This window comes from Scophthalmus maximus, chromosome 11 (assembly GCF_022379125.1).
Source record: "Scophthalmus maximus strain ysfricsl-2021 chromosome 11, ASM2237912v1, whole genome shotgun sequence".
In the NCBI taxonomy this organism is placed as follows: domain Eukaryota; kingdom Metazoa; phylum Chordata; class Actinopteri; order Pleuronectiformes; family Scophthalmidae; genus Scophthalmus; species Scophthalmus maximus.
Genome location: NC_061525.1, coordinates 10,944,081 through 10,956,960, shown reverse-complemented (window position 1 = coordinate 10,956,960; position 12,880 = coordinate 10,944,081). Strand labels below are relative to the sequence as shown.

Below are 12,880 nucleotides of genomic sequence, written 5' to 3'. Positions count from 1 at the left end.
TGGTGAGATATCAATCATAGTTTTTTACGCATTCATTGATTTTCAGCGACTGTGTTGCCACAGTCTAAATCTAATTACATCTAACTAATAGGTGTGTGCATGAACAGCAATGCCCCGGAACTGTCAAAATATTGAAGACACTGTATGCATAGACCTAATGTGTCTAAATTCCTCTGATATATTCCTGTATTGCCAAGTTTTCCATGTCAACTAGGGACAAACCCACAGAAGTGGGATGATTATTAAGGACGAGCAGCTGTTTCTGTCTGAGCCATTTCTGCTAATCTAAAACACCATCAGACTCTAATGAACGCTGCCATCCCACCGGCCTGACTCAAACCCAACTCAGCTCTTTACCTGAGATGAGACAAAACAGTTTCAGGGAAAATTGCTTGTTGGAGCAGTTTGATTGAATAATTAGCTTTCTATTAACTTCTACAAACCTTTGGCATTAGAGGTCAAGCACAGATGAATGGTACGTTTGTGTTTGTGTGTGTGTGTGTGTGTGTGTGTGTGTCTCAGCCAATCAATACTCAAGAATCTGCTGCTGCTAGAGGTCAGCAGGGAAGGGTTAGCAAGGGAAGGAACTAAAGGAGCAGGTTCGATCACAAAAAAACAATTCTCAGCTATAATTAAGGCTAGCTGCTTCATGGTGGAGTCCAGCTGACAAGACTGGTGGATCAGGATCACATGTTGAGGTCCTCTCAACATGTGATCTTTTCCATGACACTTCATCCAATCACAGATGGGTTAAGTTACAGGTTTGAACATGCACTCCTTTTTTTGCTCACACTAGCAGATCCTCAAATCCAGATATGGAAGATTTCTCTTTGCATTTTGATTGGAAAACATCCATAATGCAGCAAGGCTGCAACCTATAATTCCTCTGCCAAATTTATCAATAATATTTTGGTAAATAACATGTTAAAAATTAGAAAAATATACAAAGATAAAACAAAAATCAAAGTTACACTTTCCAAAGCAGTATTTACACACTCAATACATTGTTTATAACAAACATTAACACACACTAATATAGTTATGTCCATTATGTTCGCTAATCTTTTAGTCAACTTTACAATTAAATACAAGACATTTAAAATTATGATTTATGATTACGTATAAAAACGAATCCTGTTAACATCCTATCTACTGTTACACATACTAATCATTCACAGGCACATTTCAAGGTTCTATACCTATTAGAGACTAGGACTAGGACCGTTGAAAAAACTACCTGACAAAATTTGTAACTCAAGGTCCACTCACAAGCTTTCACCAGTGAAAAGGGTTTTCTCAGTTGTCATGGAGATTGATGAAATTTGGTTTAGTTTATATACGATTAGTTATTATTATCACCATACAGCCCTGCAGCAGCTTTAGATTTAAATTTGTGATAGTACTACCATTACAACTTACCTTAAAACATTATAAGATAAACAGGACAAAGGCTAAAAAATGCACACAGACAAGCTCCTACAAATTTAAGCCATATCTAACTCATTGACTGTGAATGTCAACATATATATTGTAGAATAATCAGCATACGTGAAATTACTGGTCTTATTTAAACACATGGTAAGTTTTTTTGTGAAAATGCTGTAAAGCAGTGGCCCAAGATGGCACTTTGGGGCACTCCACTTAAAATAAACAGCTTGTGTCCTGTGAGTTAAATAACTCGTCATCCATCATAATGCTAACTAAGAAAAAAATAAAAATAATTCATGATTAAGAATAAGTAAAGAACACTAAGGTAAAGTAAGTTAGCACAGCTATTGTCATGCTGCACTTGAGCCCAGTGTATCATAGTGCACTGTGCTGTATCACAAATGACAAACGTCGGACCTAACATTGCTCTCTGAATCAAACAGCAGGTTGGATCTCCCTACAGGCAAGAGGAAATAGCCATCTTATGATATTCTTTCTCAAAGCTCTGCTGTTGAAGCTCCCAGACTACCTAAGCTCGCTTCTCTCATTTAAATCTTGTATATCCACAGTACATGATCCAGTAACTACTTAACCTTACATATCCCTCATGCACAAACTAATGTCGGCAGAACTGGTTTCTGGCTATGCACCATTTAAATTGAATGAACTGCGAACTGCAATCAAACTAGAGTCTTACATTCCCATTACAGATTTTAAAGCCTTATCATCTGATGGTTTTTTTGATTATGAACTGGGTTTTTTTCATCCCTTGCTTCTTATTGTGTAATTGTGCTTTCTTTGTTTTGTTGATTTGTGTTTTTGTGATGTCCCTTGTTCTCAGATCTATTTTGGAAAGAGATCTTAATATCGAAGATGCTGTCTGATGGATATGAAATAAATAATCATTGATTCGGCTAGTTTTGTACCTCTTCCTAATCATTATTTATTTAATCAATTATGATCCTGACCAGTCCTCCCTAACAAAAATAAATCATTTAAGTTTGATACCAATGCCATATGTAAAACTTAAGGTTTTAACTTGAGACCTGTGTATTATTAAGTATTTATACCAAATACACAGTTTCATATTCATGTAACATAATATGTCCTTATGTTTATAAGTGTTTATAACTACATTACAGCTTGTGTTATAAACTTTTTTGAGTATGTTTAATAGGGAGAGTTAAAATTGTGTGAACAATAAAGGCAAAGGACATGTTTGGTATCTTTCTATGAACAGGACTGCGAGTCTGGTAGTGGCTGACTAGTTGCCCCAAAACCAAGTACTGTATTTTGACTTGAAGATGATAATGTAATGTCAGAATCCACAAAGCTCATATATTTGCTCCTGATGGAATCAATAACATCTGTTCCAAATACCAAGGTTATCCATCCAATAGTTGTTGTGATATTTAACTGGATAAGTGAAAAAATTGGACCTGTTTGTGTGGCTACCTGAATAGTCAGGGATCAACAAAAACCATCAGGCTTCATTGTTTGGATTCATAAGAAAAGTTGTACAAATATTCATGTCAATCCAACCAATACTTTGGTTAGATATTTCAGTCTGGATCAAAATGAGGGAGCCAACAGACGGATACTGCCATCGCTAACGCCATGCTGCCAGAATCAGTGTTGGAATTGACTAATCATTTAATTGATTAATCTTTTCAGCTCTAAGAGAAACAGTGGGAAGTGATTAAAAAAAGCATTGTCATCCAAGTTAGATACAAAACAGTGTTATTTGGGGAAAAGAAAAAACATTTTTTGTGCACACTGCTCAAATGTCTTTGAGATAAATTTGGCTCGAGTTACAGTACATTTGGGGAGTAGTGGACATGTTTTAGAGATATGGTCAGCAAAAATCTTGTAAAACCTCATAGTAGGTCATAGCTCACTAAACATCAAACATCCTAATATGATATTAATCCAAAGCAACTGGCGAGTTATGAATCATTTAATCACAGATTTCAGCAAGTCGATATAAATAATAAAGCTAGGTTTGCCTTTGAGTGTGTGTATATTTCTGTGAGAGGCATCATTAAGTGTATAAAGTGAAATAAGTCTTTTTTTTACCTTTAAGAGACAAATTCTATACCAAAGCATTTACAGTAAGTTTATTTTTATCCCCGTTTTTTTTCTTGGGGGGGGGGAACGACGACATTACCTGATCACTGGCTATGTCAGCCTGATGTCAAAGAAAACCTTGTATTTTTTAGGAGTACTAGTACATGTGAAAAAAAGAAAAACTTGTACAAAGAATTACGGTGGAGTGTGGAGTATTCTTTTAAATACAAACTCATACAGCAACAGATTTATCTCCTGTTTGTCTCAGTGTTTTGGATCAAAATCAAGCTCTATTTTCCCATAGGAACTAATTGCTCACTGGGATTACATTTTACATTCCCTTAATTCCCAAAGGAGTGTTTTGCAATGTGGTTCCACCAATTATGCACATAATCCTTCCACAGGCAGGTCTGTACATCTTAATGCAGTGTGTGCAGGTTTTGGAACTGGCACCAGACTGCAGTTCATGGAATTTTTCAGGGGATGGCATGTACATGTCACATCCACAGGAGGATGTATTACAAAGGGTTTAGGTGACTGAATAGTAGCAACGTCTCCATGTGGCTGTGAGCCAACATAAGGACATAAGACTAATATGAATGGGACAAAGGACTCCAACTGCTCAAGCAGCTAAAATTAAATCCTAAAACAACAATTAATCTTAAGTTTTCTTCTATTATTTTCAACTGTGCTGTGTTTTGGACTTGCTTGGGTAAATATTCATATCTAATTTCATTAACTCAGCAGAATTTTGCAGCCAGAGAAGAGAAAACAGCTTATGATGAACGATGCTCCAAACTCAAATCACCCTGTAATTGTTTAAAAACAATGTGAGGTGGTATGGTTGTCTGCATGCCATTAGCATGTGGCATCCCATCAGTAACACTTAAATCATTTTGTGTCGCTATAATAAGAAAAGATAGGTCTGATATACTAAATTAAGGTTTTACAACTACCTCCCCTGGCCCATTGAGCTTTAACCTGAAAATGCAAAACGACTTCATGAAAACCAAGTGATTTCATGGTTCACTGACTGCCACATCAGCATATGGACTGCAGTCTTCAGGAAAAATGTATTATACAGGGGTGTGCGCGTGTGTGTACATATGAGTCTTACCTAAATCCATAATAATTCAGACACATTCATCTTGTACATCTATGCAGCACCATCACATTTCCCTGCTTTATACTCTTTGGAATCGTTTAAAAACTCTGGGGATTTCAAGCGACTTTTCCCCACACTGTTATATTATGCCATCACTATTTACGGTATGTGGAACAGACATGGTCCTCTGTTCACAAATTCAAGCATGAAGATTACAAGGGCTTAGTACGACAAGTATTAGCATTTCCTGTTACATACAAGCCTCTAAGCGGCGTTATGAGAGAGTAATGGAGCTGCCTTGAGCTGGTTGAAATTTTTTACAATTAATTGAATACCAAAAAATATGCTACAAATTATTGGCACCTTTGCTGCATAATCCTTTCATAGAGATCAATGATTCTGGGGGATCCTCAGTCAACAGATTTGAAGGCTAGAGAGAGAAATAAGCTTTGATTATTTTTACTATCCCCTATCCTCCAATAAAGTGTGAGGGCCAAACCATTTTACAGAGCCCCAAGGTCGAGCGTAATAAAATGTGACAACTTGTATGTAAACAATTGCTGGGACTAACTATGAATCATTCTTGCTAGTCAGATATTTTCTCTTTTTTACCATGTGCAAATAATGTCAGCGTTGTGCCGGAGCACTGCCAGAGCTGTCACTTTGACAGGTTGTGGAGGTGGTGGATCTGCAGTCATTAACAAAACAGGTTAAAAAACAAGTACTCTTCATTTCCTTCCCCTCATGAAAACATACCAATTCTCTCCAGGCTGGTAAATACTTAGGTTTCTGTAATTTGTGTTTCAGTCTTGAATTCCTTGCAAACTGTGGCGGGATTTGTCTGTCAAGACAAGTCAGGATGAAGAGGAGAGGGGAGGAGGGCGTTGATAAAATCGTTTGTAATATGTCAAATAAACATTACCGGGAGCACAACTGATTTCCTGCTTTGCTCTTGTTTCACTGGTGCAGAATCACAAAAATTCATTTATTCTACCTTTCTAAGACACTTTCTTGCAACACAAATTAAACTACCTAAGCAGCAATATAAGAACAATGTGAATCACAGTAGGTACAGAAGTTGAGTTGCGCTTCATTTTACCTCTATTTTGTCATGTTTTTTTGCTTTCACTTATTATTATGAAGTAAATGTTGATTGCAATTGTAATTGCTGTTGCCACCATCTGTGTTTGGATAAGTTCCCTAAAAGCCTTGCTTTCCATTTGCAAATCTGTCTGCAGCAGGATATATTTACGCAAGTAAATTTACGGCACTAAAAAAGTGTGTCTGCCATTGCGCAACTAAAACAGGAAGAGGAGAATGCTTTTGTTTTCCCCAATAGCTATTGGTAACCCTAACCCGAGTAACTGGAGAAAGAGCCCCATTGTCAAAGTATGTAAAGAAGACGAAGGAGAGTGATAGAAATTCACTGTATGGAAAGAACCACGGGACCCGAGAGGATTCAATATCAACATTCAGTTGGCATTATTTCTACATGATCAGAAAGCAACAACACCTTATACAAATGGGTGTTATCACTGAAAAGGATTCAGTTTTTAGGACAGTGATATTGGGACATTATCACAAGTTATGAGCTCAGATATTCTTCCATGCCATGGATCAGTGTTCAGTGTTCAGTGTTCAGTGTCTTGACATGACATGCATACACCACAGGCTAGGTGCTGACCTTTCTAGATATTACAGATGGAGTATTTCAAGACAAACTCTAAGGATAATACCTGCTAATCACATTCCCACCAGCCTAGGCTGTTATTTGCATTTTGAACTAATTAGCACACGTTAACACACTAAGCTCAATCACGATGGTGAACAGCATGCCAACGTCATCATTGTGAGCATGTTAGCATGCTGAAGTTAGTCTTTAACTCAAAGCACAGCTATGTTCAACTACAGCCTCATTAGACCCACAGACATGGATGTGAAGTCTTTAGTCTTGTTACACATAGGGTTGGATCTGGTGTCACAGGACGCCCCATGGTCCAGCCTGACCGCCTCCCAGAAACAAGTCAAATGTACTACCCCCTTTCACTGCAACGAATGTAACTGTGAATATAAATTAGTTGTAGTATATAAATGTATTTCTTTGGAGACAGGGTTGCTCTGTTAGTTGGTGCCGCCTGGACCTCAATTTCTCATTTGGCTCTCAGTTCATAGGAGGACGGTTGAAAAGAGCTTCATTACTTTCACCTGTTGACTTTTAAATGTGTTCACATTAAATCTAGAACTCCTGCCTGCCTGCCTTGGCTCCTCACAAATGCATGAACCCAAACTCTCAGACTTTCAATAAATGACAGACAAAAAAAACCCCAAAACAACTTCTTAGAGGTTTCCACAAAGTCTCACTGAATATCATGAGTGGAAAATTCCTCCCCAGCTCCGTAAAACAAATACTGAGAACCACCAGCCTCAAAACATAAACTATTTATCACATTTGAGGCTGGGTGCTTAAAAGTGAAACCTCACTGCCCTGCATGGTCTTGAACTACATAATCAAAGGGAGCTTTCGCACCAAAATAGAGTTTAAGTGGGGGACAACTTTCAAGTCCTCCAAGGTAATCTTAAATTCACTCTCACCCCACGCTTCAGAAGTATTTTATGCCGAGAAATGGAATTTCATACCTAACTGTCTTATTAATTCAAGCTGTTGAGCAGACAGGAGACTAGGCATTTTATGTCCTTCACTGCAAATATAAGACAACTGCAAACAGAAGACAGCCGATTCATCTCCACCCTCCGTCTGCCCTTCATTATTAATCCACTGTGGATTGTCATAATTTGCAAATCAAAGATTTTTCACATTTACACTAATTGCAATAAATAATTACATAGTAAAATGTTGTGGATCTTTGAAAAATTAATTAATTGTACGTGATGTACCCATTAACATACTGCTTTGGTTGCATTTGGGAACAATTACATGCATCTTTGTGTGTATTAATGTATCATTGATATATTCAGGAGATAATGTTACAACAAGGTGTTTGGGATTTATGCAGTTCAGATGGATATCTTTTTTCTTTTAGGACTCTCAGTGACTCCTCATGGTGCATTTGGCAGTTGTAAACATATGTATACTGCTGGCATGGCTGAGCTGCCCATCTATAATGGATATGGAGTTGTGTGGGGTGGAACAAGTCACCTCTAGTGAGATACTGGGACTTTATAAAATGTTAAAACGGACATCTCCAGGCAGACTCTGCATTTCAATGAATAATATCCACAGCTTAAAGCATGAAAATGTCAATCGCTCTCTTCCAGGCCCTCAGAGAATTTAAAGTGAATCGAGAAAATATGTCTTTCTTAAATGTATGTCACTTTGAAGAGCGGCACCTTGGCGTATGACAGTATCAGCATTTAAAAACCTGGAGAATTTTTTTGTCTAAAACCTCAAGATGCACGGTATGCCATTGATTACAATACAGCAGTTTTTATATATTTCATGTATTTCAACCGTATATTTCTCCAATGTTCTGCAAAATGCTGTTTCCACATACCGCTGCTTTCTATGAATAATAATGAGTTGGGAAGTTTGATTGGATTTAAAGACATTCCAAGGCCCAAAGATGGTTTTCCTTTAGATCCCCTTGTTGCTCTTTGCACTTGTGACTGCTGTTTCTTTTTGAGCTCAGTGAGGCGGTTGACACCACAGACCAAGCCATCCTGCTTGAACACCTCTAAGAACGGTCAATGTCACAGTTACTGCCCCTTCAGATGGTTCGCACCATAACTTACTGATAGATCATTTCCTGCTGTTGGAGGTAGTGCATCCTCTAAACTGAATCTCGTGGTTTTAGTTTTCCATGGATTGATTTTAGCTCCTTTCTTGATTAAATGCTCATTACAAAGAGCTTTTAATCAATGTGCAAAACATGTCTGCAATAAGGTTCTTGCTGTAATTGAAATATTCAGAAGAAATGTTTGTGTCGATACACGATGAAAACCAATAAAAAATGCTCGATAACATTTGCAACAAACGGATCCAACCATTTGACGAAAAGTGATTTTCTTCCACCCGCTGAATATGTCCTCTATTTTTCTATTCTTTTTTTTGCCACACTAATTTCCACTGTGTTAAATCTACACTCTCAGGTACACTTAACTTTGCATGCATGACACATCATCTGCAAAACAAAATATCTATTTCCCCAGGGAGTGCACACTGATCGAAGCCATTAAAATGCACTGATAAAATGTTTTTAAAATGTTGGCAATCATATCTAGTCTGTAATGAAATGATTAGAACTGAATACTCCGTCAAATCATAGCAGTTGATTCACCTTAATGATTTGGGTTTAGAAATAGAATGATATCTCCAAACTAAAATATATTGCTAAGCTGCAAGTAAATGATAATGAATCTAGGGTTGCTGAATTACATCCACTCAGCTCTATTAATATGGTTTGAAAAAATCTGCAGCCTTGAAATTCCTGTTATGTCTGTGCATATGCACAGGATTTTTACTAAGCTATATCAAGATGTGAGAGCTGTTCTGTCTTGCCTCCTCGGCTGAAAGCACTGATAAAATTATGGACTTGCCCATCCTTAAAAAAAAGGACTCATGCTGTTATTTCAACACATTTTCATCATCACAACTCTTAACAACAGATTAATATCTGCAGTCACAACTGAGAGCCAGGATCATAGTTCCCCTAATTAAGTGATGTTATAGTAGAGCGTCTTTAGTTTTTCTACAGATACATCATAACTTTTGACTTTTCCCTTCAAGGCTCTTTCACTATGAAAATGTGAGGAGTTTCAGTGGGTAAAATTATCAGCACCTAAAAAAACTTACTTTTACTAGCTTGTGTTCTTAAACACTGCCATCCAACCTTGTTATTTTTACTTGTCACTGTGTATTGAACACAATATAGGGCTGCAAATAATGATTATTTTCATTATCAACAAAGTTGTCTATTTGTAACACAAATTGAGAATTTTAGAAGAATATAACATGTCTTGCATCACATCACAATTTCACAGACAGAGGCCGAGTGTTACTATGGAGATAGCCATTGTGTTTGTGAGATGACGGCATTACTCTGAAAGTGCTAAATACAGGGAGATAATCTTGGGACGCCATGCACTGACCACTCGCTGATCTGTCACAAACCGACTGCTTAAGACTTCCACGGTCTCCGTCTTCCTGAGTCAGAGTCAACTCCATCAATTTTTCCATTACAGTTGACTGTTAGCAACCAAACTACACCTTTTAGCATTAGTTGCATTGTATTGATATCACCTTGATGCAGATTACGGTAGCTGCAGAAATCACAGAATCCTTCACATACAAGAAATAAACATACCATTTCCACAACTCCAAGACTCCAATGAAGCCTCAAAGCCCCAATTAATTTGCAGCTTTGTTCAAGTCTAAAGAAAAGAGAATAAAAGAGATTTATACATTTGAAACAGATGCATGAGCCTGAATTGTATATGTTACATCTTGTTCATCTGGAAGCAAAAGATCTTAGTTGCACAGTTGAAAGCTGAAAAACATTGTCTGAGTTGTGTGATCTAGGTGAAATGGAGAGCGAGTCCTATTTCATTTTGTACAATGCAATCTATGACAATTTCAGAGATATTTTTCAATGAAACCCTCAAACAAATCCTGAAATATTCTGCTACAAAGAAGTTCAAAACATTGAAGTCAGTTTGTTTCCAAAGCCTGCGAAAAGTAAGCAAGTTGGACTGCTTATATATATATATTATTACCTCTGCCTACTGTAGGTGGTTATGTTTTCACCCGTCAGTTTCTTTGTTTGTTGATTATTTGTTAGCAGGATTATGAAACTGATTTCGACCAAACTCGGTGGTGGGATGGGGCATGGGCCCAGGAAGAACCCAACAAATTTAGGTGTGGATGCGGACGAAGGGGCAGATGCATGAGCGTGACTGTGAGACAGAAGCCAGTGATCAGCCGTATCCACTTGGAAAAAGTCAGAAAGTAATGCCTCGGAGTAAAATATGTAGACGGCGCAGTGAACCGTCACGTACACGTAACCTGCTGTAATGGCATTCACTTGATTAATTGAAGTTAACATGTCTGGTGCTTAAAGCTTAAACACTCAAGTTTGCTGTGCATATCTGATTAAAGGTCATCTCACTCCAATTTATTTGCCAAAAAGGAGAGGACACAGGGGAACAAGCGCAGGCTGGGAATTTAATCAGAGTGCCACCCTGATGCTGAAAACTAGTTCTGCTCCGTAAGCAGACTGCTTCTCAATGACAGGCACGTCCGAAAACGGGAAATGGTCTGTGACTAATGATCAATGACTGAGACAAACTCCAATCACAACATGGTGACAAGTTTTGTTGACAATACTTCATTTGGAAGAATGTTGATTAATATTGAAGAGTTAAGGTAATTTGGATTTCAGTACACTTTAAAAGCATGTTTTTAAATATTCACTTTGAGATGATGTATTTTTATTATCTGGCTCAAATCTTGTCACGGAGGTAGAGTTTAAAAAAAGAAAAGAAAAGAGTTGGCCATTTCTCACTTGGAATTTAAGAGAAAGAATTTTGCAGAATGAAATTGAGAAAATGATTAGAGGAGCTATTGATGCATTTATGTGTTAAAACTCTGTCAGTCCCTTGATGACCGCACTCCTAGAATAATTCAATCGACAGTGGACATTAAAAAAAACTATTCTCTATTCTGCCTTTGAAAGGTATACAGTTATAGGCTGTAACTGTCAAGTGCAGAATATGTGAACGACTAAAAGACTTATACTGCAACACATTATGTTTATAGTAGGAAGGGTAATCTCATTTTTGTTTCCATATTCCAGAGACCGTATCTTCCTAAGCTGCTGCGATATTGCGATGCTGATAAAAAAATTGTTGAATTAAAATAAAGACAGTTTTTTTTTTACGTAAAAAGTGTTTTGTCACAGATGAGGCACTGCATTTGTAAAAGATATACTATAATTCATACCCTGCAACATTTCTAAGATTTGTAAGCTGAAAAAGTTTTATCTTAAGTTGCAGCCAAACAAACTCACTCCATGATCATAAAGAAGTCAAACAATGATTTGGCTTTTTCCATCATGTGCAACCATAATCTAATTTCTTTCTGCAGATGTCGAGAGCAGTTTTCTGCACAACAGCAGATCACAGTAGGGTCGGTTATCTTCTTGTTCCATTATATTTTCATGAACAATTAGCGCTAATCTCAGAGACAAACACACAGTTTTCTTTTGGTGTCTTCACAACAACAGCCTCCCTGTGTTTCACTATTTCATGTGGAGCAGCAGCAGCAAGATATTCTGTTTGAATCAGCAGCAACTTACACAGTTCTGACACGTTTAAAGAGAGTAATCACAAATCACTTATCAGTGAGTACATGCTGCAACGTTTTCTGTAAATCTCTTGCATCGAGTCATCCAAATTAAATGACAAAGTATGTCACTTGCCCATGCCCTCGAGAGGCCAACACAAAGAGTGTGTTTTCTGATCTGACAACGCTGTCAGCAGGACGACAACATTTATCTTCTGAAACTGTCAGAAAACCTCCGTTGAAATATAAATCAAATTCGTGATCCGACAACACTGGTTCTTGTTTAGGCACAAGAAACTGCTTGGTTTGATCAAAACATGGGACAGTGAATTAACTAAATTTGGATGCACCCCAAACTGGACATGGATATGGGAGGGCATCCCCACCTCATCTAAAAAAACCTGCACATCAACTAATACATTTTAAATAAATACACAGAGCCTAGACACCATCTGTACACATTGTAGTTCTGGACAAATGGGTGCATACACTCACTTGTCCTGGGAATGCCTTCCGGTATTAATGTCCTGGAATTCTGTACTGAAGACAATATCCAAGATAATTACCTAAAAGACCCTTTGTCTGTCTGTCTGTCTATGTTTGTAAGTTGATGACCACTCTTTAGATCTTAATGAAAAGTCACGTTTTGCATTCACAGCTGGCAGTTGAGTCAAGACTGATAAGAACAATCAGGAAGTGAATGTGGGTCACTAAAACGTAGTATTGTGGATGTAGCTGTAGTCAACAGGACTAACAGCTGAGAAAAAATATATATCTTGAAACACTGGTTGGACCACCCACATACCCATGAACTCCCACTGATTTAAAAAAAAACATTGTATTACTAGAACGCTCAACAGCAAGAATTACTAAGGTGAAAACCCTACACCATTACTTCCCTGGAATATTGTATTCAAAATGAAGGATGCCTGTATTTTGAGTTATGATTTTATTATTGTATTGCAGACATTTGATTTGGCTTT

At 37.5% G+C, this 12,880-nt stretch overlaps 1 protein-coding gene across 7 annotated transcripts in view; it reads right to left on the bottom strand.

The window, feature by feature from the left end:
- lrfn1 (leucine rich repeat and fibronectin type III domain containing 1) overlaps positions 1-12,880 on the bottom strand; it is a 147,492-nt gene that overhangs the window by 26,228 nt on the left and 108,384 nt on the right. For 3 of the 7 annotated variants that reach the window (XM_035622185.2, XM_035622183.2, XM_035622184.2), the window contains one exon: positions 9,922-9,988. The exons of the other annotated variants lie outside the window; for them this stretch is intronic. The gene's annotated coding sequence lies outside the window, so the exon portion shown is untranslated. The remainder of the gene's footprint in view (positions 1-9,921; positions 9,989-12,880) is intronic. 7 annotated transcript variants of the gene reach the window in all.